Genomic DNA, 26,999 nt, shown 5'->3' with positions numbered 1-26,999 from the left:
ATCACATATCTATGCATCTGTCCTTCCCTCCATCCATTTATCAATCCAGATATGTTTCAAAGTAAATTGCAGGCATCAGTAAACTCTCACCCGAAATACTTCGTCATACATGTCATTGGTTAGAATTCAATATTTGTTGGTAGTTGTTTCCTTTTCTTTTGAGGCAAAATAAACATACACTGAGATGCTCAGATCTTCAGGGAACCACTCTGTGGGTTTCAACAAATGCATACACATGTGTCACTCAAACCTGTCAAGATACAGAGCATTACAATCACCCAGAAAGTTCTCTGGCATCATTTCCTTGTCTGTTCCTGCCCCAAATCTGCCCCAGAGGCAACCACTGTTCTGATGCTCTTCAATCGTAGAATAGTTTTGCCTGTTTCAGCACTTCATATAAATGGGAATCATATAACCTGAGCTCCTGTGTGTCTAGGTTCTCTTAGTCCGAATAAGGCTATCAAATTCATCTGTGTTGTTTCATTTTCAATAAAACTGTACTTTAATTATCATTTATCAAAGTTTGTAATATATTTTTGTTCTATTGATCAATTGTGGACTATGAATAATTATAATACCAACTCAATACAAAAGAAATTTTTATCACTTTCAATTTTATGTTCACAGAAAGTTAAATTTATATACAGGGGCACCTGGGTGGCTCAGTTGGTTAAGCATCTGACTCTTGATTTCAGCTCAGGTCAGGATCTCAGGGTCGTGAGACTGAGCCCCATGGTGGGCTCTGCACTGAGTGTGGAGCCTACTTAAGATTCTCTCTGTTTCTCCCTCTCCCCCTGCCCCTGCCTTCCCCTCCCCTCCCCAACCCTGTGCAGTTCAATCTCTCTCTCTCAAAAATAAATAAATACATGAATAAATTAATTTATATACTTTTTTTTTTTTTATCACAAAGCATCATGAAAGGGTGAGCAATAGAAAAACTACCAAGTGTAAAAAATTACATTAAGGGGCATCTGGGTGGCTCAGTCAGTTAAGCATCTGACTCCTGGTTTCCACTCAGGTCGTGCTCTCCCCAGGTCCCGGGATCGAGCCTCTCATCAGGCTCCACACTCAGTGCAGAGTCTGCTTCAGATTCTTTCTCCCTCTCCTTCTCCCTCCCCCTCTGCTTTCCCCCCCTACTCCCCATTTGTGCTCACGCTCTCTCTCTAAAATAAATAAATAAAATATTTTTTAAAAAATTACATTAAGATAAACTACTAAGGAAGAGGTAGAAAAGAAATAGAAGTTTGAAGGGAAACAAGAAACAATGAGAACTGCCCAACTGTAAAGATGATCTGTGTTTTTAAATGAATGATGTGATTATTAGATTACTATGGCATTTAGATTCTATTGGGTTTATTCAAATGAGTGATGTGACGGTTTAAGAATATTTCAATATTTAAGATTTTAATATTCAGTATTTATAATATTCCAGAAATGTCAAATTTATGATGAAAACAATTAGATGTCAACATGAAATTATGTAAAGAAGCTCATAGTTTTCTCAAATTATCTTCCACACCCTATTCAAAATACCAGGAAAAAGAACAGAAGTTTTCCCCAATGCCTGCTGCTTCTCCCGAAGGGTCCTGGATTCTAACTCCTCACTCTCTGGCTCTAATTGCCATCTTTGGTTTTCACTAGACCTTGAGAACACTACCTGGTAGGCAATATTCATGGGTAGGTTTGGGTCATATTTTGTATCTCAGGAAACTGAAACTGAGGCGAGGACTTGGACCAAACACAACCCAGATGGTCGATCAATGTGGTGTCATCAAACACTCATCTTCTTGGTCTGTGGTCAAGTGGAAATGAATTTGCATGTCAAAGCCTTGCATTGGGAAGATGGTGATCTTCTGTCATCTTTTCCCTTTTGCACCCATGTGGCTTGGAATACACTGAAAGAAATTATAGGGGTCTTTGCACTGGCTATTTTATTTTTCCTCTGAGAAAGCTTCTTTTTGCTGGAAAGTAACATGCCACAGATCCTGTTACAGAAAATATTGGTTATGGCATTTTACAGGTTCCTTGTGTGTTCAATTTAGTTGCGTCAATATTCCCAATATGAAAAGAGTTCATTAATTTGTGAAAAATGTAAGAAAGTGATGGAAACTGCATTAACAAAACCATTGACTGATGAATTTTTAATTTGAATATCCTGGAGTCTTACTGAAACCTGAGGGTCATGGCTGGACTCAGCCAGTCAGGAAAGTTGGAGATTAATACTGTGCCCTCATATTATGTTTTGACAATTTTTTCTTCCAGAAAATGTTCACATTTTCGTGTCAGAATTGCAGAGTACTATGGACTGAATGTGTCTCTCCAAAATTTACATGTTGACATTCAGATGCCCAATGTGATGGCATTAAGACGTGGGGCCCTTGGGAGGTAAAGGCTCTGCCCTCATGACTGGGATTAGTGCCCCTATAAAAGGGACCACCCCCCGCCCCTGCCACCCAGAGCAACCCCACCCATTCTGCCGTGCAGAAACACAGGGAGAAGACAGCCTTCTATGAACCTGGAAGCGGGTTCTCACCAGTCTCTGGATCTGCTGAGGTCTTGACCTTGGACATTCCAGTCTCTAGAATTACGAGAAATAATTGTTTAAGCCACCCAGTCAACTGTATTTTTGTTATAGCAGCCCACATGGACTAAGACACAGAGCTCAGCACATAATTATTCCTATTTAAACTGTGTGTGTCCCCACCTCAAGTAAGTGTAACCTTTTTTTTTTTTAAGATTTTAAGTAATCTCTATGCCCAAAGTGGGGCTTGAGTTCACAGCCCCAAGATCAACAGTCACACGCTCTACCAACTGAGCCAGTCAGGCCCCCCAAGTTTAAACTTTTTGAAGGCGGAGATGGTCAAATTCTTTTCTGTCCCTCGCAGTTGTGACCACTGGATTAGATACACAGCAAGTGCTTGATCTGGGGATGACAGTCAAAATCCTGAACAGCCAGCTAAGTAGAAAGAACACTGGCCAGAGTGTTGGGGAGATGCACAGCTGTGCCCAGCATTTTCATTTTCTGGTTTCATGGAAATCCAAGGGGTTCCAGGGAGGGGACCAAAGCAGTAAGGGCAGTGGTTATTTATCCCCGCATACAGAACCATTTAAGTTTAAGCAACCAATATGTAACTACGCCATCTGAATATCACCCCCAAAGAGCAAACATTTTATGAAAAAAAACTGTAAAAGCATTAACATTATCTCCTTTTAACAGAAGAGTCAACTAAGATCCAAGATGCAAATATATGCCCCAAAGTTACCCAAGTTAATAGCTGGACTGGACATCAGCATCTGGCTTTCTGGACTCTAGATATAACAGGCTGATAATTCAACAGGTTGGATGATACTGTTGCTCTTCCTGGATCCCCTGGAATTCCTGTTTACCATTTTTTTTTCTTCCCCTTCTTGGGGGTGCTTTTGCTTTCGACAAGCAACATGTGCCGTACTTCTATGGAGAGCTCCCTTCTAGTTCCTGGATCCCCCTTGCCTGCAGGCAAAGTCCCTTGGGGGTGCTCTGAAACCCGTGACTGGTAGGGTGCTGGCACAGGAGCTCTAGCCTCCTGTCTAGGGTGAGCTCACCCCTAGGCATCCTTCACAATCCAGAGTGCCCCAGGGGCCAGGTGACATCACTGCCTGTGGAACTGGGCCAAGCACTCTGCGCCCTCACCCCTCTATTAATGGTGTCACAGGAGCACTTCCTTAATGAGTCACTCCCGTATCAACCTGATTTGAGGAAACCCACCTGTATTTGTTTCCTAGGGCTGCTACAACATGCAACAAGCAATGGGGAGCTTCCTACAACAGAAGTGAATTCTTTCACAGTTCTGCAAGTCTGCAATCAAGGAGCTGGCTTGGGTGATGCTCCCTTGGAAAGATCTAGGAGAGAATCTGCTCCACACCTTTCTCTTCGCTTCTGGGGTTGCCAGTAATCCTTGGCAGTCTTTGGTTCGTAAACACATCACTCCAGTCTCCACCTCTGTCTTCACAAGGGGTTCTCCTCTGTCTGTGTCATCCCTTGTTCCTGAAAGGGCAATAGTCATATTGGATTGGGACCATACTCATTTTAACTTGACTGTATCGGCAAAGGCCCTGTTTTCCAAATTTGGTCACATTCATGGGTCAGGGAGGCTGGTATTTGCTTAGGGCCCTGAAAGAAGAATTAGTTTCAGGCCTCTCTCCTGGGCTTGTAGATAGCTGTCTTCTTCCTGTGTCTTTTCATACCATCTTCCCCCTGTGCATGTCTGTCTCTGTGTCCTATTTCCCCTTTTTATAAGGATATTAGTCATATTGGATTAGGGCCCACCCTAATTTGATTACCTCTGTAAAGACCCTTTCTCCATATACTGTCACATTCTGAGGTGATAGGAATAAGGACTTCGATATAAGAATTTTAAGGGAACACAATTAACCTATAATAAGAAGTTAGGACTTCAACATATCTTGCGTGGGGGGTAGGGGAAGCACAATCCAATCCTTAACCCTGACGTAAAACGTTTTCTTCGTTACTTTAAGATTTCATGAGAAACAAAACAAATGAGCAAAGGGGTAAGAAGAGAGAAAGAGAGATAAACCAAGAAACAGACTTTTAACTGTAGAGAACAAACTGATGGTTACCAGAGGGCAGGGGTTTGGGGGATGGGTGAAACAGGTGATGGTGATGAAGGAGTGAACTTGTGATGAGCACCGGGTGATGCATGGAATTGCTAAATCACTATAGTGTACACGTATATGTACCTAAAACTAATATTACATTGATATAAACTAATATTAACTCAAAATAAAATAAAAACAAAAGATTTCATGAAGGTCAAGAATATAAACATGGAGGCACCTGGGTGGCTCAGTCGGTTATGCATCTGCCTTCCACTCAGGTCATGATCCCAGGGTCCTGGGATCCCTGCTCAGCAGGGAGTCTGCTTCTCCCTCTCCCTCTCCCTCTGCCCCTCCCCCTTCTGCTCGTGCTCTGTCTCTTGCTTTCTCTGTCTCAAATAAATAAAATCTTAAAAAAACCAAAAAAGATTATAAACTCAAAAAGTCATGTGAACTATATGTATAACACAGATGTCATATTTCCCAATTGTTATTCAAGTGTCTTAAGATACGATATTTTTATTTTTCTGAATCATTGACCATAAAATCAGAAACAATATTATGGCCTTTATTTATGGGACTTAATGAATTTACAACACTTGTGTTTTTATTTCCTATGGTCAAGTTTAGATTCTTTTTTCTGATAAGTATTTGTTTTGAATTGGAAATTATGTACCCTTAAGTATTGTTTTGTGTGAAACAAATGAGTCATTAACAACACAATAAATAAAAATAAACTGCAGTGGTTAAGAATGTGGGCTCTGGTGTCAGACTGCGTAGGTTTGCATCAGCTCCCTAACTTCCTAGCTCTGGGACCTTAAGCAAGTTAATTCATTCCTCTGAGCTTTCATTTCTTCATCTATAGCAGGGAGATGAAAACAGCACTATAATTTTGAAGCACTTCACACAGTATTTGCTCACAGCAAACACTATTAATATTAGCTATTGTCTGAAGTATTAGTTTATACATAGCAATTCTGAAAACAGAAAGACATCATAGAAGTGAAATTTCATATTATTTCTTTAGGTAAAATCTCACACTTTTCCAGAAAACATGGCTAATCCTTTCTTTTAAAAGGGCAGGATAAAACTTATTCTTTTCACTTTATCTTTCAGAATTTAACTTTACATTACCAAAATTATCATTTACACTTTTATGGGAAAAAATTTCAAATGATATATTATGGTTTTTTGAAAAATAGGTAATCCTCTAATGTTGTACAAATTCAAATGTTATAAAGGAAATATAGTAAAAAGCAAGTCTCCTCTTCCTTACCCCTAATTCTCTGATCATATTTCCAGAGGCAACCACTATTACCACTGTCTTGCATATCCTTCCAGAAACAGTCTATGCATATGCAAGAAATATGTGTATTTCCCCACCCATATTTTAAGACATGATAGCATATTATGTATGTTCTTCTGCCTCTTGCATTTCACAATTTAATAATATTTCTAGGAAATTTTCTCTTATCAGTACCAAGTCCTTTTGTTTTGTTCTTTTCACAGTTGCATAGTATTCCACTCCATGGATATACCACAACTTATTTAACCAGCTCCCTACCGGTGGGCATTTGGCTGGGTTTTTTTGTTCCTTCAGTGTGTAGCTGCAGTTTTAAGCTCATGTACATATATATCTGTAAAATAAATTTCTAAATGCAGCATTGCCAGGTCAAAAAAAAGTAAATGCATGTGAAAATTTGCTATCACTTTTTAAATTGTCCTCCAAAGAGAATGGACCAATTTACCCTCCCTGCAGTTCCTCCATCAGCATCAGGGCATTATTAAATTTTTAAAATTTTTCCAATCTTATAAGTGTCAACAGGATCTCATTAAACTTCAAATTTCATTTTTCTTGTTAGGGTGTGACTGACCGTCTTATCATTTATTTATATTTCCTTTATTACAAAGTGCTCAAATAATTTGCCCATTTTCTATTTAAATATTTACTTTTAAATAATAAACTGTATTTTAAAATAATAATAATAAACTGTATTAACTCTTTATATATTAAGGAAACTAAACTTGGTTTTGTTGGGGGGGGAGAGGGATTTTTCCTGTTTAGTCATTTGTCATTGATTTTCTTATGGTATTTTTTTGTCTTGCAGAAATTTAAAAACTATTTTTTGGTTGACTCTATGAATAAGGTAGGAGACTATTGCAGTTGTCCAAGTAGGAGGGCCGACTGGCTTGGGCTGGAGTGATGTTGGTGGATGTGGTGATGAGTGGTAGGTTTGAGAATGCAGGCGCTGTGAGGCTAGAGCTTGGCTGATATAGCAAACATGGTGGCGGGGGTGGGGTGGGTATGGTGAGGAAAAGAGATGTTGACTCTGAGGCTTTGGCCTGGGTAACTAGATATACAGTGATGCCGCATACTGAGACGGACAAGATTTTAGGGAGAGCAAGTTTCTAACCTGTCTTGGAAACATGCTTCCACATGCCTCGTTTCAGAACATGACACACATTCAGGTCTTGTCCATTCATCGTCTTCTGAGGTTCTTCCCATCAAAGTGAAATGCTGTGTCAAACTATATACTTGGCATGTCTGAAACGGTCACGACTACGTTGTATATTTTCACAGGTAGTGACTTAGAGACCAAGAGCACTAACATAATACCTGCAATGTCATCACCTCACCCAGTGTCTGCTCGTCCTCTCTGCTGGGGACTTCAGCACACACTATGCAATACATGGGAAAACATCTCTGTGTCTAGGATTGATTTAAATGAGTTTGATTAGTTTTCCCTGAATTCACAGTATTTAACCAATAAGTTGAGTCAGTTTAGCAACTTGGCTGGTAACCCAATAGCAAAGAAAAAAAAAAAATCAGACTGGTTTGTGCATGTCCAGAAGGCCATGGTCTGTGAGCTCAGTTGGTGGGGGCAGGGGAGAGGGTTGATTTTTTTCAGAGACTTTGAAAACATAAAATTCCACACAGATGATTAACACTTCTATGCCACATGATGGTTGTTGGCATACAATGGGAAGAAAACGTTATTGAAAGGAAGAAAACAATGTTCTATAGAACAATCTCCTCTCAGAATTCAAGCCAATCTCAAGGAAATCTCTGAGAGTCTTTTAATCTGTCTTTTTCATGTATCCCTTTGACAGTAAGATTAGTGCACAGCATTACTGGACATGAGGAAGAGCAGCTGCCAACTAAGAACTGGATTCAATGACAAAGGTAAATTACCAGCTCCGCCTGGTTCCTGCTTGTTCTCATGAAGCCTATTTTGCTTCCTGATATGCTGATCAAATATGCTGGTATTTGAAGTGAGATTAAGTGTAAAAGTAGCCATGTGACTACACAGTGATAAACAGAACCAGCAAGCCCTACTGCAGGCAGACCAAGCAAGGGATCCCCTGAAGGTTGCAATTCTGCCATGCAGGTGATATAGGGGGTCAGGGAAAGTGACAAACTCACAGTAAGCATAAGACTCTCCGGAAGACAGGAGTATGTATGCAGTAGAGATGGGGAGGAAGGACATTTACATAAAAAAGTAACAGAGAGTCCAAGGTAGCAGGTGATTCCTAAATATAGGTGTTCAGGGCCCAAAGAAAGAAGAGAAAGCTGGGAGTCTTCATGGAGGAGGGGAGACTAGAAGTGGGAATGAAAAGACAGGGGAGTACACCCAGGCAGAGAAGCAGCTTGAGGAGGAGAGCATGGATATAGGTAAGGTTTTAGAAATGTGCCTAACGCTCAAAGATCAAATAGATGGACTTGGCTGGAACACAGAATTTATGTGCATGTGCAACTGGTGACGATGTTGGAGATAGACCTTGATTAATAGGCTAACTGCCTATCAAGAGAAAGATTAAGGCAAGAGTTTTAGATTGAAGAGCTTCAAAGGTTAGGGCAAGAAATCTATCTATTTATTTATTATTAACTAATTAATTAATTTAGATTGGGGGAAGGGCAGAAGGAGAGAGAGAATTTCAAGTGGACTCCCTGCTGAGATTGGAGCCTGACACAGGGCTCGATCTCACAACCCTGAGATCATGACCTGAGCCAAAATCAAGAGTCAGATGCTTACCGACTAAGCCTCCCAGGGAACCCAGGGTAAGAGTTTTAGATTGAAGAACTTCCGTGTTTAGGTGAGAGGGGAAACCAAGGAAGTGAAGGTCTCTGAGGAAAACAGCCCCCCAAAAACTTTTGTTTGTGGGGAGACTATAATCCTTTAAACTGATCAATTATTTAAAAACAAAACAAAAAAAGAATCCAATTTCCTCAAAAGCAACACCACATCAAGTAGGAAAAGAAAGGAGAGCCATTCAAAGGAAGAAAAACCATTTAAGATTATCCTTGTTCAAGAGAATGGCAATAATCTCGAGTGGTTTCATCCTAACCAAGGAGAAAATTGGGGGTCAAAGGTAATCTAATTGGAGCTGAGAACACCAATACAAGATGGTAAGGATAGGGCTATTCTAGTTATTTCATTTACTGTTGAAACCAGTGTTGGGAAGGATGCACAAATACACCGAGTTTACGGTTTTGCAAAGGTGTCACAGGGTCGGTGCTCTGGAAGAAGATACTGAGCTGGAGTTTGGGGAATAAGATATTTATGACACGTGTTCTGAGGAGAAAAGAATTGGGTCAGGCAGAAAGGAAGGAAGAAGCTGAAATGCAGTGTAGACCCATCAAAACCTTGGTGTTGGCCAACCTGACAGGTGGCCTAGAGTGAATGCTGCCCATTAGAGTTGTCTTGCACTGAGTTGAAATGACTGGGCCTTTATTCTCACATTACTCATCACTGGCTGTGAGCTGCCCAGGAAGGGCATGACCCCAAGTGAGGTGAGGTGACCCTCTGCATTGGAGACAGACTCCAATAGAACTGCCAGCTGGAAGCTGCTTGCTGACCCTGCTTCCCACATCTGGGCATCAAGTCCTTCCTTGAAGTGGTAGAAGGAGGATCCGACTCTCCACGTCTAGCACAAAGGGGTAACCAAGCTCAAAGTCACGTAAATGAGAATATACTTCTCTTTTATGAACCTAATAAAGTTAGCAATGTTGTGGGATTGTTGAGTGCGATGGTCAAGAAAGAATTCTTGAGACATTCCATGGTGCAACTTAGGAAGTGTAAATAGCACAAGGACAGGACCCAGGGGCGGCAAGAGCTGCACTTCCGCTGTATGAAGCTGGTGGTCATCTGCTTAGTGCTCAAGGGCGAGGGGACATGCATAGAGTATTAGATCGTAAATGTTTCTTCAAATTTCTGCTCATAAAACCACTGCCGCAAGATTTCTCTGGGGCTTATCATTCAGATTATTTTTATTATTATTATTATATTAGTCACCCTACAGTACATCATTAGTTTTTGATTCATTGTTTGTGTGTAACACCCAGTGCTCCATGCAGTACCTGCCCTCCTTAATACCCTTCACGGGGCTAGCCCACCCTTCCATCCCTCTCCCCTCTGAAACCCTCAGTTTGTTTCTGGGAGTCCATAGTCTGTCATGGTTCGCCTCCCACTCTGATTTCCCCGCTTCATTTTTCCCTGCTTTCTCCTACTGTCCTCCATGCTATTCCTTGCGTTCCACATGTAAGTGAAGCCATATGATAATTGTCTTTCTCTGCTTGACTTACTTCACTTAGCATAATCTCCTCCAGTCCCATCCATGTTGATGCAAATGTTGGGTATTCGTCCTTTCTGATGGCTGAGTAATACTCAGTGGAACATTCAGTTTGATATTAACTGTCGATGAGACGTACAGGACGTCATGAGATCCTTTAAGAAGGTAGCAACCAGCACTTACTTCATCCTTATCGAAAACTATGCAGGTTATAGGTCAGCCTTTTGCGCTAAAGGTGAACGTTTTTCTGCTTCTAAGACTAATGCTTACCTTGATAAGTGTGTCTGCTTATTCACTTGATAAGTGTGTCTCCTTATCTACTAAAAAAAGAAATCAGTCACATTCAGCATTGGTCAAAGATGGAGTTCCCCATACAAGAGTCTGGAGCCCACCATCCCCATCCCCACCCCTCCACAGCCAGAATCTTCCTCCAGATGGCAAGTGGTGGGTCACAAGGCAGGCAGTACTGAAAGAAGAGTGTGGTGTAATAATAAGATTTGGTCTTTGTCCCTGGTTTCTGACACAGAGCTTCAAAAACCTTTGGAATTTCCTCAGAGCTAGGCGTGCCTTTGCTATGCTAATGATGTGACTGGGGTGGGCGTGGGAGTTAGACAGCTTCAGGATGGGGGCAGCTGCTGGAAAACCCAATTATAGAATTAGAGGGTTAGAATTTTCAGCCCTACCCTTAACGGTTGGGAGGAGAGAGGGGCTGGAGATTGAGTTTAACTACCAATAGCCAATGATGTAATCAATCGTGCTTGTATAATGAAACCTTGATTTTAAAAAACTCTGAACACGAAGGTTTAGAGGAGGTTCCTGGATGGTGAATTCACGTACCAGTTGGGTGGCATACCCCAACTATACAGGGACAGAAGCCCCTGCACTCTGGACCCCTCCAGACTTCACCCTATATACCCCATTCATCTGGCTGTTTGAATCCTTTATACTAAACTGATAATTATAAGTACAGTACTTTCCTGGGTTCTGTGAGTTGTTCCAGTGAATTATCAAACATGAGGAGGGTATTGTGAGAACCCCTGAATTTGCAGCTGAGTTGGACAGAAGTTCAAGTGGTCCCCCCAAGACCTCAAGCTGGTGTCTGAAGTGGGAGCAGTCTTGTAGGACTGAGCCCTTCTTAATGTATGGGGTCTGTGGTAACGCTGGGTAGTTCGTGTCAGAAATGAATTGAATTGCAGGACACTCAGCTGGTATTGGGAAACACAAAGGGTCAGAGGAAGAGAGAGGTGATGTAGATCACGAGGGAGGGAGAACTGAGGGCACCATCGTTCTGAAGTCCCATGCTTGTAAGGCAATGAGGGGAAAGGAGTCATTTTGATGAAATCCTACACTTACTGCTTAGGTGAGAGATCTGCCCACACATCCGGTGTCCTCTGGCACCTGGTGCTAAGTCAGGAGGAAACAGGAAAGGGATAGGAACTGCTTCCCGGGTGTCTTGAGGGGAAGAGGGAATGAATTTAGGCAGAGATGAGGTTGAAGAGGAATTAAATCCCCACAGTGTGTGGATCTGCTTTCCTATATGGACCCCCTTTGGGTTGGAATGCCTTTCCTGCTCTCAGTGAACATGGGCGGGGTAGGGAAGACCTCACCACTAGGCCTCTGACTGAAGCCGATGATTGGTTCAGAGTGGGCCACTACCTATGCCCGGTGAATCGGAATGAGGAAGCATCAAGCCAGGAATTTTGCTAGCACTCCTGGGGAAAAATGCTCTTCACTCTGGGCTTGCTAAGTTAGTAAGATTCAAGCCTCAAACTGGGGGTGTCTTGACTCCAGTTGAGGTAAGCTTGAACTACTGAAGAGCAAAACCAACAGAAAGGAAAGTGGAGTGGAGAGGTGTGTTTGTGTGTGTGTGAGACAGAGAGAGGGAGTGAGACAGAGACACAAAGAAGTACAGAGAGACACACAAAGAGACACGGATGACATTATCTCTCCAAGGGTTTGTGTGAGGGTAGGTTGTCTTGGGAAGTGATCCCCAGGCAAGAGCAAGCAACTGAGAAGAGTGGGAGAAGGTAGAACCAAGTGGAAGATGTTTTATTGGTCACATTAGTGACCAACTGAGGCTGGATCCCACTGAGACCTTCTAAGGAGCCATACTGAGCACCTCAGAGTCATTTGTAAGGGGGAAGCATTTATCCAAGGCTCCAGTTACCCGTTGGATCAAGAGATGCCCCATGAGATGTTAACTTCTCTTCTCCACCTTTCTTGGGTTTTTCCAGAGAAGCAGAAACAACAGGAGCTAGCTAGCTAGCTGGACAACAGATGGATTTGTTTTCAGGAGATGGCTCACGTGATTGTGGAGACTTAGCGAATCTGAAAGCCCCTGCAGTAGGCTGGCAGGCTGGAGACTCGGGAAGAATCGTGTTTTAAATCTATAGGACCACCAGCTGGCAGAATATCTTCTTACACCGAGGAGAGTCCGTCTTCTTCCCTTAAAGCCCTCAGCTGATTGGAGGAGAGTCACCCACGTTAGGGAGAACGGTGTGCTTTACTCAAAGTCCACTGATGTAAACATTCATCGCATCAAACAACACCCTCAAGAAAACATTTGGAATAATGTTTGATCAAGTATTACGGACCAGTGTGTCCCACCAAACTGACATAGAAAATTACCCCTGGAAACCCCCCACTTCCAGGTTGCACGTACCTGAGCGCCATGGAGACATTTTCAGGACAGAAAACAAGAAGCACTGGGAGGAGCTGAGGCAGGGGGCTGCCAGTTCACACCTGCCGGAAGCCAGCGGGTTTCTGTGGCAGTAGCTGCAGGGGTCAAAGGGCAGCTGAGATGTCAGGCCAAGCTCTTGAGGTCTCTGAGATAAGCACATAGCATACTTTCTTTTTCAACACTGAAGAAAAAAAAGGTGTTTGAATCAAAATAAATAGCTCCCTTTGTCTCAATTTACATTTAGAAACCAAAATAAGGGAAATAACTACATTTTCTAATGACTTTTTTTTTTTTAAAGATTTTATTTATTTATTCGACAGAGATAGAGATAGCCAGCGAGAGAGGGAACACAAGCAGGGGGAGTGGGAGAGGAAGAAGCAGGCTCATAGCAGAGGAGCCCGATGTGGGGCTCGATCCCATAATGCCGGGATCACGCCCTGAGCCGAAGGCAGACGCCCAACCGCTGTGCCACCCAGGCGCCCCTCTAATGACATTTTTGAGGCAATCATTCATTTTTAGTAAAACTGGACTACTGCTAAGAAAACACTGAAATTTTTAACCAGTTACTTTAGTTATTTGATTTGATGTGGAAAAAAAAAATGTGTTCCCCTTAGCAAATATTCTCCCAAATTGATACAGGTGGGGAAAAACCAAAACCTAAACCTCTTACTTTCACAATTAAAAAACATAATCTTCTTTCCTAGAGGCTGGGGAAATCCCAGAATTCTTGGGATAGCTCCCCTATGAATGGGAAGTGAAACCTCTGTAGAAACTCCAAGTGGCTCAGTTGGTTAAGCGTCTGCCTTCAGCTCAAGTCCTGATCTCAGGATCCTGGGATAGAGCCCTGTATCCGGCTCCCTGCTCAGCAGGGAGTCTGCTTCTCCCTCTCGTTCTCCGTCTATGCTCTCTTTCTCTCTCAAATAAAACAGTCTAGTTAATATGAAACATTAAAAAAAAAACCCTCCAAGTGGCTCTAGCCTATGTTGATGAAGCTCTTTGGTACACATACGGGTTGAATAATCCTTCCTCTGCAATCTTTTTTTGAGAGATGAAGGGATTTTTTTTCTTTTTAGATTTTATTTATTTATTTGAGAGAGAGAGAGAGCGTGTGCTGGAGAAGGGGCAGAGGGAGAGAATATCCAAGCAGACTCCTGCTGAGTGTGGAACCTAATGTGGGGCTTGATCCCAAGACCCACGAGATCAGGACCTGAGCCGAAACCAAGAGTTGGACACTCAGGCACCACCCAGCCGCCCCAGGATGGAGGGGATTTATTTAGGCTTTTCTACAAACTCAGCCCCTTTGTTTAATCAAAGATACTTAAGATTTACATAACACATGAGGTTTTTGGTTTTTTGGGAGGTTTTTTGTTTTTTTTTTTTTAAGAAGGACATGATTTAAAAGTATTTAGTGCTTGATTCTACTTATGTGAGGTACCTAGAATAGTCAAATTCACAGAGACAGAAAGTTGAATGGTGGTTACCAGGCTTTTCCAGGTTGCTCCCTAGTGGGAGGGAGAAATTCAGAGTTATTGTTTAATGGTACAGAGTTTGGGCTGATGAAAATGTCGTGGTGATGGATGGTGGTGATGGCTGCAGAACCATCCACCAATGTACTTACTGCCACTGAATTATATACCTACAAATGGTTAAAATGGTAAGTTTTATGTTATATATATTTTACCACAATAAAAGAAATATTTACTGCAGAAACTTAGGTATAATGAGTGAGCAAGGGGGTTACACCACCTCCTCGGCAATGACCAGACAGTGAACTTGGTGATTAGGCCTGATTGGCTACAAAAATCAACAGTTTCAAGGAGTATTGCTGTGGCTTGCATGATAAAATATAAATCCATTTTCTGATTTGCTGACAGAATAACTAAGAATGTGATTAAGAGAATGCTTTCAAGGGCAAGAGGTCAAAAATTTGGCCTGTGCCCTATGTTAGCAATGGGAAGCACAGGGCAGGAAAAGAATTCTTCTCACAGAGCAGGAATTCACTACAATTTCTCCTTAAAAGCCACTTTTAAAAAATAGTGGATAATCATGATCTAAAGAGAAAAAATACGGGGTTTCTTTTGTTGTTATGGGCACAATCTACAAACAATCCATTCTTTGATTTTATTAATCATCACCCTCCCCTATGTATTATCATTTGATTAATATACACTGATTCTTTTAACTACCAATGTATTGTGTTTTTTTTTTCAAGTAAACTCTACACCCAACATGGGGCTCGTACTCTGACCCTGAGATCAAGAGTCGCGTGCTCTACCCACTGAACCAGACAGGCGCCCCACTACCAATGTACTTTAAATCAAAGCTTTTTAAATCAGGGGCGCCGGGGTGGCTCAGTTGGTTAAGCATCTGACTCTTGATTTCAGCTCACGTCATGATTTCAGGGTTGTGGGATCAGCCCCACATTGGCCCTGCACTCAGTGTGGAGTCTGCTTGGGATTCTCTTTCTCCCTCCCCATGCTTGCATGCTCTCTCTCTCAAAATAAATAAAGTCTTTTTCAAAAAAGCCCTTTTTAACAAAAAAAATGAAATTCCTAAACATGAGTCTACCTAAATGGGAAAGTTTAATTGTATTTCCTCTGACACTTAATGTAATTTTAATTTTGGAACTTATACATTACAAGTTAGTGAGTTATTAAGTTATACAAAAAGTAGCCAAATATAAAATAGTTGTAAAATAGCCAAGCAAGCTGAAAATACATATAAGTATTATTTATATAGAAATATCTACATGACAATTATATGCTATAACACATGAGAAGTTCTTAAGACAGAGTCTAACACACAGTTAAGTGTTGTAAGTGAAAGTTGTTTTTTGTTGACAAATATTGATATCATTAATTTGCTTCATTTGAAGTCCATGAAATATGTAATAAATGCTAGGTAAAAGTCATCTTACTAGGCTGTATGGGGGAAAAGAAAGTTGAAGGAGATACATACACCATTGAGAGAAACATCACTTCTTCTAGGGATAGGGAAAAACAATGAACATAAGTAATGAAGTACTTGACAGAAGAGGGGTCCCCAAGTGTTATGGAGATTCAGATAGATGAGGGGAAATTTCACAGAGGAAGAGGCCTTTTTCCTGGACCTTGAAGGATAGACAGGCTTTCCACTGGAGAATATGAGAGAGGGTAGTGAGGTTCATTCTCAGAGGAGGGAGGAGGGAGAGCACAGAGGCAGAGGATGAGGAGTGAGTGCAGGAACAGAGTATCAGGTGTATTTGGAACACAAGACATGGCAGGAGAGTTCTTGGAGGTCAGCCTGGAAAGGCTGATTGGGGCCAGAGCATAGAGATCTTGCCTTTACTGCTCTATCTGTATGGATCTGCAGGCCAGGTGTCCCCAGCGGCTCCTGGATGGGCTTCCTGATGGACTTCTAGAAGCAGTTAGTAGCTTAGTAGGATCCATGTCTTTCTGCTGCCCTCCGAGAGCCCAGGCTGCTGTTCTCCCAGCCCCTCCCCCAGTCATGCTGCTCACCTCAGTATTCTGGATGGAGTGAGAAAGAAGTGGGTCTCTCCGCACAGCTGGGGAAGCCAGGTGTTCACTCACACACTTTCACTTTCCCCCAGGGGAGAAGTTGCCAGCCAGCTGACAAGGTCTTTCTTGGCACTGAGCTGTGCCACTTTGGAAGAGGAGCAATGTGGGTAAAATAATACTGTTCCTCTTACCATCTTCATGTGTCCACTCCTGATATTTTCCTTCAATGATGCACTGGAGCTTCTCTGTTAAACTCCTGGACTTCCCAAAAAGCACTCTCACCCGTGGGCAACTGTCAAAATTGTGTTCCTCCTGGGGAAGACAGAAAACTATTCCACCATGTTGCTGACATCACTCTGCAGGTTACCATCCAAAGAATGAAATGAATTCTGGGAAGATTAATCAATCTTTATTCACTCACACCTTGCAGAGAATTATTTTATTTATACTTTCTGACTATGTAAAATCTAAACAATTGAAGGCATTTTCTTTAGAATCAGATATCAAATTGATGGACATCAAAGAGGGATATCATTCATATGATAGATAAATTCAGTCTTTTGAGGATTGGCTTAAACCAGAATGCCGATGCAGAACTGAACTTCTGTGCTGTTTCTGAAGGAAATTCCAAAAGTGGGGGCCCAAAGAACATTTTTTTAAAACAGCACTACTTGAATTAAATATATGACCTTGTAAAGAATCTGCTTTGAAGTTCAGTCCTTTTCTGGCTTTTCTAAAATTTAACAAGCTTGCTTGCTTTTCTTTCTTTCTTTCTTTCTTTCTTTCTTTCTTTCTTTCTTTCTTTCTTTCTCTCTCTCTCTTAAATTTCATTTACTTATTTATTTATTTGAGAGAGAGTGGGGGGAGGAGCAAAGGGAGAGGGACAAGCAGACTCTGTTCTGAGTGCAGAGCCTGACGCAGGGCTCCATCTCACAACTCTGAAATCACCACCTAAGCTGAAATCAAGAGTCAGACACTTAACCGGCTGAGCCACCCAGGCGCCCCTAACAAGTCTGTTTTCAAAACTGAGTTTCATTCTTTTCATTCATCGAATGCTTGCAACAGAGGCTGCTAGTGCTCACCAATATCAAGCTATCCTTTCCTTCCTGGTCACATAGCTAGACTGCACCTCCCAAGTCCCTGCTGTGTAGAGGTGATCATGTAACTAGTCTTGGCCAGTAGAATGTGGTCTCTAATCTCTCCTTGGATTCTCCAAGAGTCCCTTTCCCCTCGTCTGTTGGTTGGATGCAGAGAATCTTCTGAGGAGCCTAGGGCTCCAGAAGATGGAAGGGCCACCAGATAAGTGAAACCTGAGTCCCTGAGTGACCACGTGGAGCAGAGCGCCTTGCCCCACATCTGACGTCTTGGATTGTGACTCTTTTTTGGCTAAGCCAGTTAGATTTTGCTATTGCATATTATGGCAGTGAGCCTCTCCTGACTAATGTACATCACACCTCTTAGAATCTGATGAAGTTGCTGAAACTTACTAGGTGACATGTATCTTGTGTCTAAACCCTGACAATCTAGAGCACTGGACACAGCTGCTGGTTTTGGATTTATTTAACACTAGTGTTGTGCTTTTGTAGCCCCCTGGGGCAAAGCACTCCTCTTGATTCAGTTTCTGTTTCACTATCAGTCATCGTCATTAAGTCCAATCACCTCTGCAGGAGATCTCTGTGAGGACAGTTAGCTGTGCCGCTGATAAGAAGCTTGGACTGTTCAGGGCTCCCTGCTTTACAGTTTGCCACCCGCCTTCAACAGCTCTGTCAACAGGCCTTAGAGCCTCACTGCCTCTCTGCAAAGTGCTGGAATCTTTCCCATGTTGTCTTGAATGTGTACTTTGACATTGTGAGCTGTCAGCACCCAGTAGAGCCTGACCCACAGTGCCAGAACTTTCGATAACATAAACAGCCTACTGAGTTCTCAGAGAATGAGAAATCTATTTTAATATCAGCCTCAAGTTCCCTTTTTGTGTCTTCAGGGAGAGAGATGCACAAATTCATTCTATTTGTGTTGTGGAATGAGTCAGTGTGTTAGTAATTTGACCAAACTGACCAAATTCTTGTGTATTATGTTCAAAAACCCTCAGTAGACATAGTAAGTGAATAAATTTCTCTGGCTACTCAAACTTGCCAAATGTGTATTTTTGTGGTTCAGCTACATAGCTTCACTGGCTTAGCAATAATGTAAGGTGGATAGAGGTCTGGATAATGTCTGTATGTCTCCTGGAGGGGCTTTGAAGCAAAGACCATGTCTGTTAGATAACCCTGTGTGTAAATGGGGGATGTGACTCTGGCAGTTGTGGTGAACAAAAATGTATTGTAGTATTATTCCAATACTGTAGTATTTTGCTTCAAGCAAAAATGTTTCTGGTTGTATAAAAGAGTAGCCCATGGGCTTGTATTCTGGCTGAAAAGAAGGGACTGAGAACCACTAATCTAATAGCCCTGGATTTTCTGAGATTTAACATTCAAACACCTTTGAAGGTGCACTCATTCGAATTGCTTGTTGGTTTCTCACAACTATATCCCTTTTATGTGAAAAACTGAATTCCAGAGCTCATGGCCTGAAGTCATCTAAGATATGTTACAGTTCAATCTTCTCAAGTGACAGTCACACACCTAATACTGCATAGAACTGGGAGTAACAAGTGTTCTGAGTAATACATCTTGAGACCTCCAAAGGAAGAGATATTATCGCTGATATTCACAAATATAGGCAAAATCATGCCTCTGAGGGGGTGCCCGGGGGGCTCAGTCAGTTAAGCATCTGGTTGCAGCTCAGGTCATGATCCTAGGGTCCTGGGATCAAGACCCACGTCCGTCAGTCTGGGCTCTTTGCTCAGTGGGGAGCCTGCTTCTCCCTCTCCCTCTTCCCCGCCCTCTCCACTCACGTTTGTGCGTGCATGCGTGCACGCTTGCTCATTCTCTCTCTCAAATGAATGAATGAATGAATGAATAAATAAATAAATAAAATCTTTCAAAAAAATCATACCTCTGAGGATTAAATTCATGCTAGGAGAAACATGATGTATATAAACGATCTTCACAGGCTATCAACTGTTATCTTAAATGATAGTTATCATTGCTTCTTTTAATACAAATGTTTATTGTGCATCTAAACTAGACCAGCCACTGTGCTTAGTCATTTAGATGCATCACCAAACAATTCAAAGTCCATGCCATATATATTTGAGTGTTGGACAAGCAATATAGGATAGATTTCTAAATACAAGGTCAGGAGGTGACTGACGTTTCGATATAAAATAAAGCAAGGTAAGTGTATAGAGAGTTACAGGTACTGATATTTCGCATTGTATGGTCTCTGAGGAGGTGACAATGATGGGAACCCTGAGAGATGTGAAGGAATGAGCTGTGTGGAGACATGAAGAGGGTAAAGATAAGAACTTGGGGGTGTGCAACATCCAGATGTTATTTATAGCCATGGACTTGGATGAGATTATCTAGAGAGAGAATGTTGAGAGAAATCTGGATAGACAAGAGAAGAAGGACACTCCCGGGTCACTCCATCAGTTAGAGGCAGCAAAGAGGAAGAAGAGGCAGCAATGAAGACCAAGAAGAAGCAATGAGTCAGGGGCAAGGAAGACAGGGAGTGTGTGATGTCCCAGAAGCCAAGTGAAGAAAGTGTTTTAAGAAAGAAGCCTGAGCAAGCGCTTATCTATACAGAAACAAACATTATTATTAAATTACCACCTCACCTAACCTAGAAAAACAGGTTCCACTTGGATTAGAGATCCATGTGAAGAGCAAACCTGAAAACCTTTTCGAAGGATGTATAGACAGGTATTTTATGACCTCAGTCAATGGAAGAATGTCTTTTTTAAAAAAACATAAATAGCACATACCACAGAGGGGAAAACATGAATAAATTTTAAATTTCTATTCATTGAAAACCAGTATGAAAAAGTAAAAAGACAGGGGCACCTGGGTGGCACAATCAGTTGCGTGTCTGACTCTTGGTTTCAGCTCAAGTCATGATCTTGTGGTTGTGGGATCGAGCCCCAAATCTGGCTCTGCACTCAGCACGGAGTCTGCTTCAGATCCTCTCTCCCTCTCCCTTCCGTTCACTCTCTCTCTCTCAAATAAATAAATAAAATCTTCAAAAAAAAAAGTAAAAATCAAAGTATAAATTGGGAGGAGATATTTGCAGCACATATAATCACCAAAAGCTTCTTAATAATTCAAAACATATATATATACATATATATATGTTCATATATATATATATGAACTCCTATAAATTAGTAAGAGAAAGGCACATGACCAGGTGACGTATATATGCATTTCTCATTAGAGGAAGGCTGAATGAGCAATAAACATATGAAAAGATGTTCAACCTCATTAGTAATTTATAAAAATGCAAATTTTAATCTGCAAAAGATACCATTTTATACCCATCAGACTGGCATAAACTTAAAAATCTGACAATACCAAGTATTGACAAGTATATGGAGCATGGGAAATATTATTTACTGCTGATGGGAGTATAAATTGGTTAACTACTTTGGGTCAATTTTGGAGCAATTTGGTATTTTCTAATAGATTTGAAGATGCACATACCCTGTGGCTCAGCAATCTCCCTCTAGAGAAACTATTGCCCATGTGCACCAGGAATTCTGAACAAGAATGAGTATAATAATTATGTTTGTAATAGCAAACAAATAAAATAAAATAACATGGAAATAATATTAATGTCATTAACATGAGAATAGATTGATTCTGGCACAGTCATTGTGGTAGTCAGCTTCCAGGATGGCCTCCAGTATCACTTCCTGGTGTTCACGTGCTTTCTATTCAAGTGTACTTCCCCCCAACACTGAATAGAGCTGACCTATATAACCAGTGGGATTCTTCAGAAATGATCAAAGTCATTGTGACTTCTGCCTTGCTTTCTTGGTTCGTTCTCTCTGGAGGAAACCAGCTGCTACGTTATAAGGATACTCAAGCAGCCCTATGGAGATATCCACATGACAAGGAGCCGAGGCTTCTTTCCAACAACTAGCACCAACTCTCAGTCTTGTGAGTGTGCCATCTTGGAAATGACTTCTCCAGCCCTCGTCAAGCCTCCAGATAACTATATACTTAGCCAATATCTTGACTGCAACCTCATGGGAGACCCTGGTCTAGAACAACTCAGCTAAGCTTTTCCTAAATTTCTGACATACAGAAACTGTTTATTGCTGTTTTGAGCTGCTAAATTTTGGAGTAATTTGTCACACAGTAATAGGTAACTAATACAGTATGCACTGGACCACCGCATAGCAGTGTAAATAAGTGATGTGCTTACAAGTAGCATCATGAATAAATCTCATAAAAATAATGCTGAGAGGGCACCTGCGTGGCTTAGTTGGTTAAGCGACTGCCTTTGGCTCAGGTCATGATCCTGGAGTCCCAGGATTGAGTCCCGCATCGGGGGGGGGGGTAGCCCTGCTCAGCAGGGAGACTGCTTCTCCCTCTGATCCTCCCCCGTCTTGTTCTCTCTCTCTCTCAAATAAATAAATAATAAATAAATAAAATCTTGAAAAAAATGTTGAGAGAAAAAAAGTTAATCACAAAAATATGTGCATTTAGTAAATATGTTTGCATATATAAGGTTCATAAAACTAAAACTAATACCTTGTTAGAGATATACACATATGTAGTGAAACAATGTAGGACAGCAAGGGAATAATAAACACAAAACTCCTTCATCCAGGAGGCAGCAAGTGACAAGCAATCAGAAACAGACACACCAGAGCTTCTAGCAGAAATGCTCTTTTTAAGCTGACTGGTGGGTACAGTGTGTTTATTATATTAATCTTTGTATCTTTTGAATGCATGAAAAATGTCATAATAATTTTTTTTAAAAAGAAGATGGGAATGAATGTCCAAAGTTGCTGAGAGGTTGATTGTGCTAAGGACAAAGGACTGACCATTGGATCTTGCCAGGTAGATGCCCTGATGACCCTACTGAGCACAATTTCAGTGAGTCATGGGTCCAAAGCCCACCTGGATTGGGTGGAAGAGAGAATGGGAGCTGAGGAAATGGGCACAGCAAGTACCAGCCAGTTTGAAATTCTTCATAATGGGGAACAGAAAAATAGTGTATTTATATAAAAAAAGATATGTATTTTTGAACGAAATATTTTTAAAGCATCTAATAAGAAGTGAAAATAGTTGTTTCAGGAGAGACCATTAAGAATTGCATCTGGGGCGCGCCTGGGTGGCTCAGATGGTTAAGCATCTGCCTTCGGCTCAGGTCATGAACCCAGGGTCCTGGGATCAAGCCCCGCGTTGGGTTCCCTGCCCAGCAGGGAGCCTGCTTCTCCCTCTCCCTCTGCTGTTCCCCCTGCTTGTGCTCTCTCGCTCTGTCAAATAAATAAATAAAATCTTAAAAAAAAAAAAAAAGAATTGCATCTAGGGGCGCCTCGGTGGCTCAGTCATTAAGCGTCTGCCTTTGGCTCAGGGCGTGATCCCAGCCCTGGGATCAAGTCCCACATCGGGCTCCTTGCTCCACTGGGAGCCTGCTTCTTCCTCTCCCACTCCCCTTCTTGTGTTCCCTCTCTCGCTGGCTGTCTCTCTCTCTGTCAAATAAATAAATAAATAAAAATCTTAAAAAAAAAAAAGAATTGCATCTATTCCTGAATAGTTGACAGATGAAGAGATACAGTCAACAGTGTAGGAGTCAGCCTTAGGTAAGAGTGTGAGAATTGTATATTGATATTATTCATGGAATAGCAGTCATACCAAGGCTGGGTGGGCAGCAGTCTTTATGCAAGAAAATAGACCACACAGACTTACATGATCTTAATTAAGGTCAGGATACTGGTGATGGGGAAGATATCAAAACCATCCCTGGCGTCTTAGGACAGGGATGAAGACAGATGAGGAAGCAGATACATTGTTTCCAGAAGCTACCTTCCGATTATTCCTTTGTCCTTATGGTCCTATCTCCTTTCCTTTCTTTTCAGATTCTCTCCCCAGATTCAACCTTCACAGTCTAATCTCAGCCAATGAATCAATCACACTGAAGTACAAGAAGTTGGCAAATTCATAAGACTCCATTTGGGGGAACTTTGACACTTAAATTCATTTCCATAGTTGAAGTTCTAATTTGGAATGTCTAGGTCTCTCCTCCCCCTACCATTGTGTGACTTCATGAATTTGAAGTCCTTGGGACAAGTTAGTAGACATCTTCTCAACCCAATCCAAATCAACCAGGAAGGTAGGTATTAATATTACCCTTCAAATGGCAAAGTGTGAATCCTGGTTATAATGGAGCCACCTTCTTTTACTGCACAGGTGGAGCTACATGGGTACACCAGGTATGTCACATGGGCAAGATCTCACACAACTGACCCAATGCTAGAGCTGGAGCCAACTGCCTCTATACTCAGGAACCACACCTGAGAATAGAAGGCAGGGAAAGGAGATGAATCCTTTCATGAAGTCAAATACCTAGGAGGCAGGTAACTCTTTCAGACCAGAAACTAGAATCAGGAGGGAGGTCCTAAGTGACAAAAAGAGGCCTTTTGAGTTTAATTTCAGAGAGGCCAAGGCATCCAGGAGGAACCTCATGGTGGGAAATTGGCTGGGATGACCTAAGAAGACAAGCCAAAAGTATTCTTTCTTTGGGATCCCATATGTAAAGGAATGGACCATGAGCTTTGAGGACAAAGGGAAAGCAATGGTGGTATTAGAGTTTATTTCTATTTGTATTTCTGGTATTCCCTGTGTTTAGTTACCTGTTCATCTCCACTGCCACCCACTGAAGTCTTGCTCTGTCTAGCGTGTCTCCGCAATAATGTAATCTAACCTCACTGAGCACAGATCCAATCTCTGTGCCAGACACTGACCTCCCCGTGAGCTGGACCTAGATCAGCCATGGCGACGCACCAGCTTCTAAGTCTCGGACTCAGTTTTGGAGGCATTGGTACTTCCTTCCACAGGGGATGTGAGGTCCAAATAGGAGACAGTATAGAATCTGGAAGTTGAGAGAAGCAAATGAGGTCTGAATGAGGAAAAACTGGTGGGAAAAGGAGGATCCAAGGAAATGTATTCAATGGAATTGCTGCTGAAAACAGCAGTTACAGGGAACAAAGAATAGAGGATATTCTGGAAAGGAGTGCATTGCACATCTAAGGAAAACACACGGTATGCTAACGGCATTAGGTGTCTGAAATTATACACTGGTTGCCTGAATCTTTCATGTTTTTTTTTTTTAGTTTATTTTTATTGATTTATTTAGGCAATCTCTACATCCAACATGGGGCTCAAACTCAGGACCCAGAGATCAAGAGTCACGTGCTGTTCTGAATGAGCCAGGCAAGGTATCCCTGAACCTTTTATTTTTAGTATCTAATCCACTGTACTTCAATCTAGTTTGGAAGTAAGTAGCTTCTTCCCTTACGTCAAGAACCACTATTTTATATGAACCACTACCTTATACAAACCGCTCTACATTTTCCAAACCAATTTTGAGGGCACTAGAAATATTTACTGGCTTCACAGTATTTCAAAAGGATTGTCTTATGATAGTCCTTGCCCTTGGATCTTTTATCGCTGCTGCTTCGAATTCATCTGACTGGAATTTGGTCACTGTCCTCAAATGAAACAGGGTCAGTCTGTGTGAAAATTTTTGTTCCAAACATTTCAAAGTTTCTATTCTTGTTCTGTCAGTGGGGGGTTGAAGTGTGGGGACCTGTGGGCTGGGTTTTGCTTCTTTTTTCTTTTCTTTTCTTTTCTTTCTTTCTCTTTCTTTCTTTCTTTCTTTCTTTCTTTCTTTTTTTTTTTTTTTCATGTCATAGGTCAGAAACTGTAGTATTTCCTGCCTCTGAGCCAAAGAGAAGAAAGAAAAATGTGACATGAGCTTGGCCCCAGCTGCCTCCACTGAGTGGCAGGGTCACTTCTGGACCCCAAAGTCTATCTGGTCATGATCCTTTAAAGTGTCCTCTAGGCATAACTTTTTTTGAAATAGAGAATAACTGTGGACAGGGGTGAGGGTGGTAATGATGTTCTCAGGGCAGAGAGGGGTGTGGGAGCAGGATTCCCAACGGAAAACCTGGGCTGGACACCTTTGCTGTAGCTGGCTCACAGCAGAGCAGAAGTACTCCTACATGAATTCAGGTTAATTGCTGCTAAAATTATAATGGATTTTCTTTCTTTCTTTCTTTCTCTCTCTCTCTCTCTCTTTTGGTACTCTTTATTGTCACAAGAAAAAAAAATCTAGGAAATGCTACAAAAATACATTCTGTCAAAAAGGAAGTCCTTTGCACTTGTCCTCAGCAAACCCTATGGCAGTGAGCTTTCTCCACCAGTCGAGTCAGACCTACCCAGTTTCTGAGCCAATATTTATGAGAGTGAGAGTACATCAGTGTATTTCCTCACTTCCAACACCATCACTACCAGGTTGGGTTAAGAATTTGTTGGTCTTTTAAATGCCTGGTATCTCCTGGGTGGAGTGTGGGCTCTGCTAGAGGCTGAATTGTGTTCCCTTAAAATTTTGGGGTTGAAGCTCTAACTTCCAACAGCTCAGAATGCGACCGTATTTGGAGATAGGGCTTTCAGAGATGTAATTAAGGCTGAATAAGGTCATTCATGTGGGCCCTAATCCCACCTTAATGGGATGATTTGTGTCCTTGTAAGAACAGGAGATTAGGATACAGGTGTACACAGGCAAGATCATGTGAAGACACAGGGAGAAAACAGCCATCTACACACCAAGGAGGGAGAGGCCTGAGAAGAAACTAACCCCACTGACCCCTTGACCTTGGACTTCCAGCCTCCAGAACTGTGAGGAAATAAACGTTTGCTGTTTCACACCACCCAGTCTGTGGTACTTGGTTGCGGTGGTCCTAAGAAACAAATGCGAGCCCACACATTCATCCCCAACAAATACCAACTCTTCTCTCCTCCTCATTCAACAAGCCAATATGGATGGACTTCTGCCAGGATCACTCTCTGTCCTGAACCCATCCCTTAAACTAGGGGTTGGCAAACTTTTCCTGCAGAGCGCCGGATAATAACTATTTTAGACTTGGAATGCCAAGAGGCAAGAGGGAGAGAATATTATGTAGTTGCTAATATAAATTTAAATCATAACACTTCTGCTTGTGCACCAGTGTTCCTAACAGCATTATACACAGTAGCCAAAAGGTGAAAACAACCCAATAAGACAATGGATAAACAAAGTGTGGTTTGGCAATACAATGGAATATTATGCAGCCTGAAGAGGAAGGAAATGCTGACACATGCTACAATATAGATAAATCTTGAAATAAGATTTTACACCAAGTGTCACAAGCCAGACACAAAAAGACAAGTATCGTGTTATTCCACTTATATGAGATACTTAAAATAGGCAAATTTGTAGAGACAGAAAGTAGAACAGTGGTTACCGGGAGCTGGAGGGAGGGAGGACTGGAGAGTTATTGTTTAATGGGGACAGAATTCTGTTGAGGATGATGGAAAAGTCCTGGAAATGGATAGTGGTGATTGTTACACAGCATTGTGAACGTACTTAATGCTGCTGAATTGTACACATAAACGGAGTTAAAATGGTAAATTTTTTGTTAGGTGTAGTTTGCTACCACCACCACCACGACAAAAAGGCTATTCCCTTTCCCCAAATGTAACCATTTCAAAATATTAAATGCAAGG

The 26,999-nt window shown here is 41.7% G+C and overlaps 1 long non-coding RNA gene across 1 annotated transcript; it reads right to left on the bottom strand.

Moving 5' to 3' along the window:
• Positions 1–1,432: 1,432 nt before the first annotated feature.
• Positions 1,433–26,963, bottom strand: LOC123801126 (uncharacterized). Its single transcript, XR_015725903.1, has 7 exons — positions 24,197–26,963; positions 20,286–20,458; positions 16,533–16,653; positions 12,827–13,025; positions 10,435–10,484; positions 3,746–4,024; positions 1,433–2,578 (listed from the first exon to the last, which is right to left on the bottom strand). It is a non-coding gene; the product is annotated as an uncharacterized LOC123801126 (long non-coding RNA).
• Between the last annotated feature and the right edge of the window lie 36 nt (positions 26,964–26,999).

The sequence above is a fragment of the Ursus americanus genome, chromosome 10 (assembly GCF_024610735.1).
Source record: "Ursus americanus isolate L20-20 chromosome 10, mUrsAme1.1.p, whole genome shotgun sequence".
NCBI lineage: Eukaryota > Metazoa > Chordata > Mammalia > Carnivora > Ursidae > Ursus > Ursus americanus.
The sequence above is the reverse complement of the archived record's forward strand: the minus strand, read 5'-3'. Positions and strand labels throughout refer to the sequence as shown.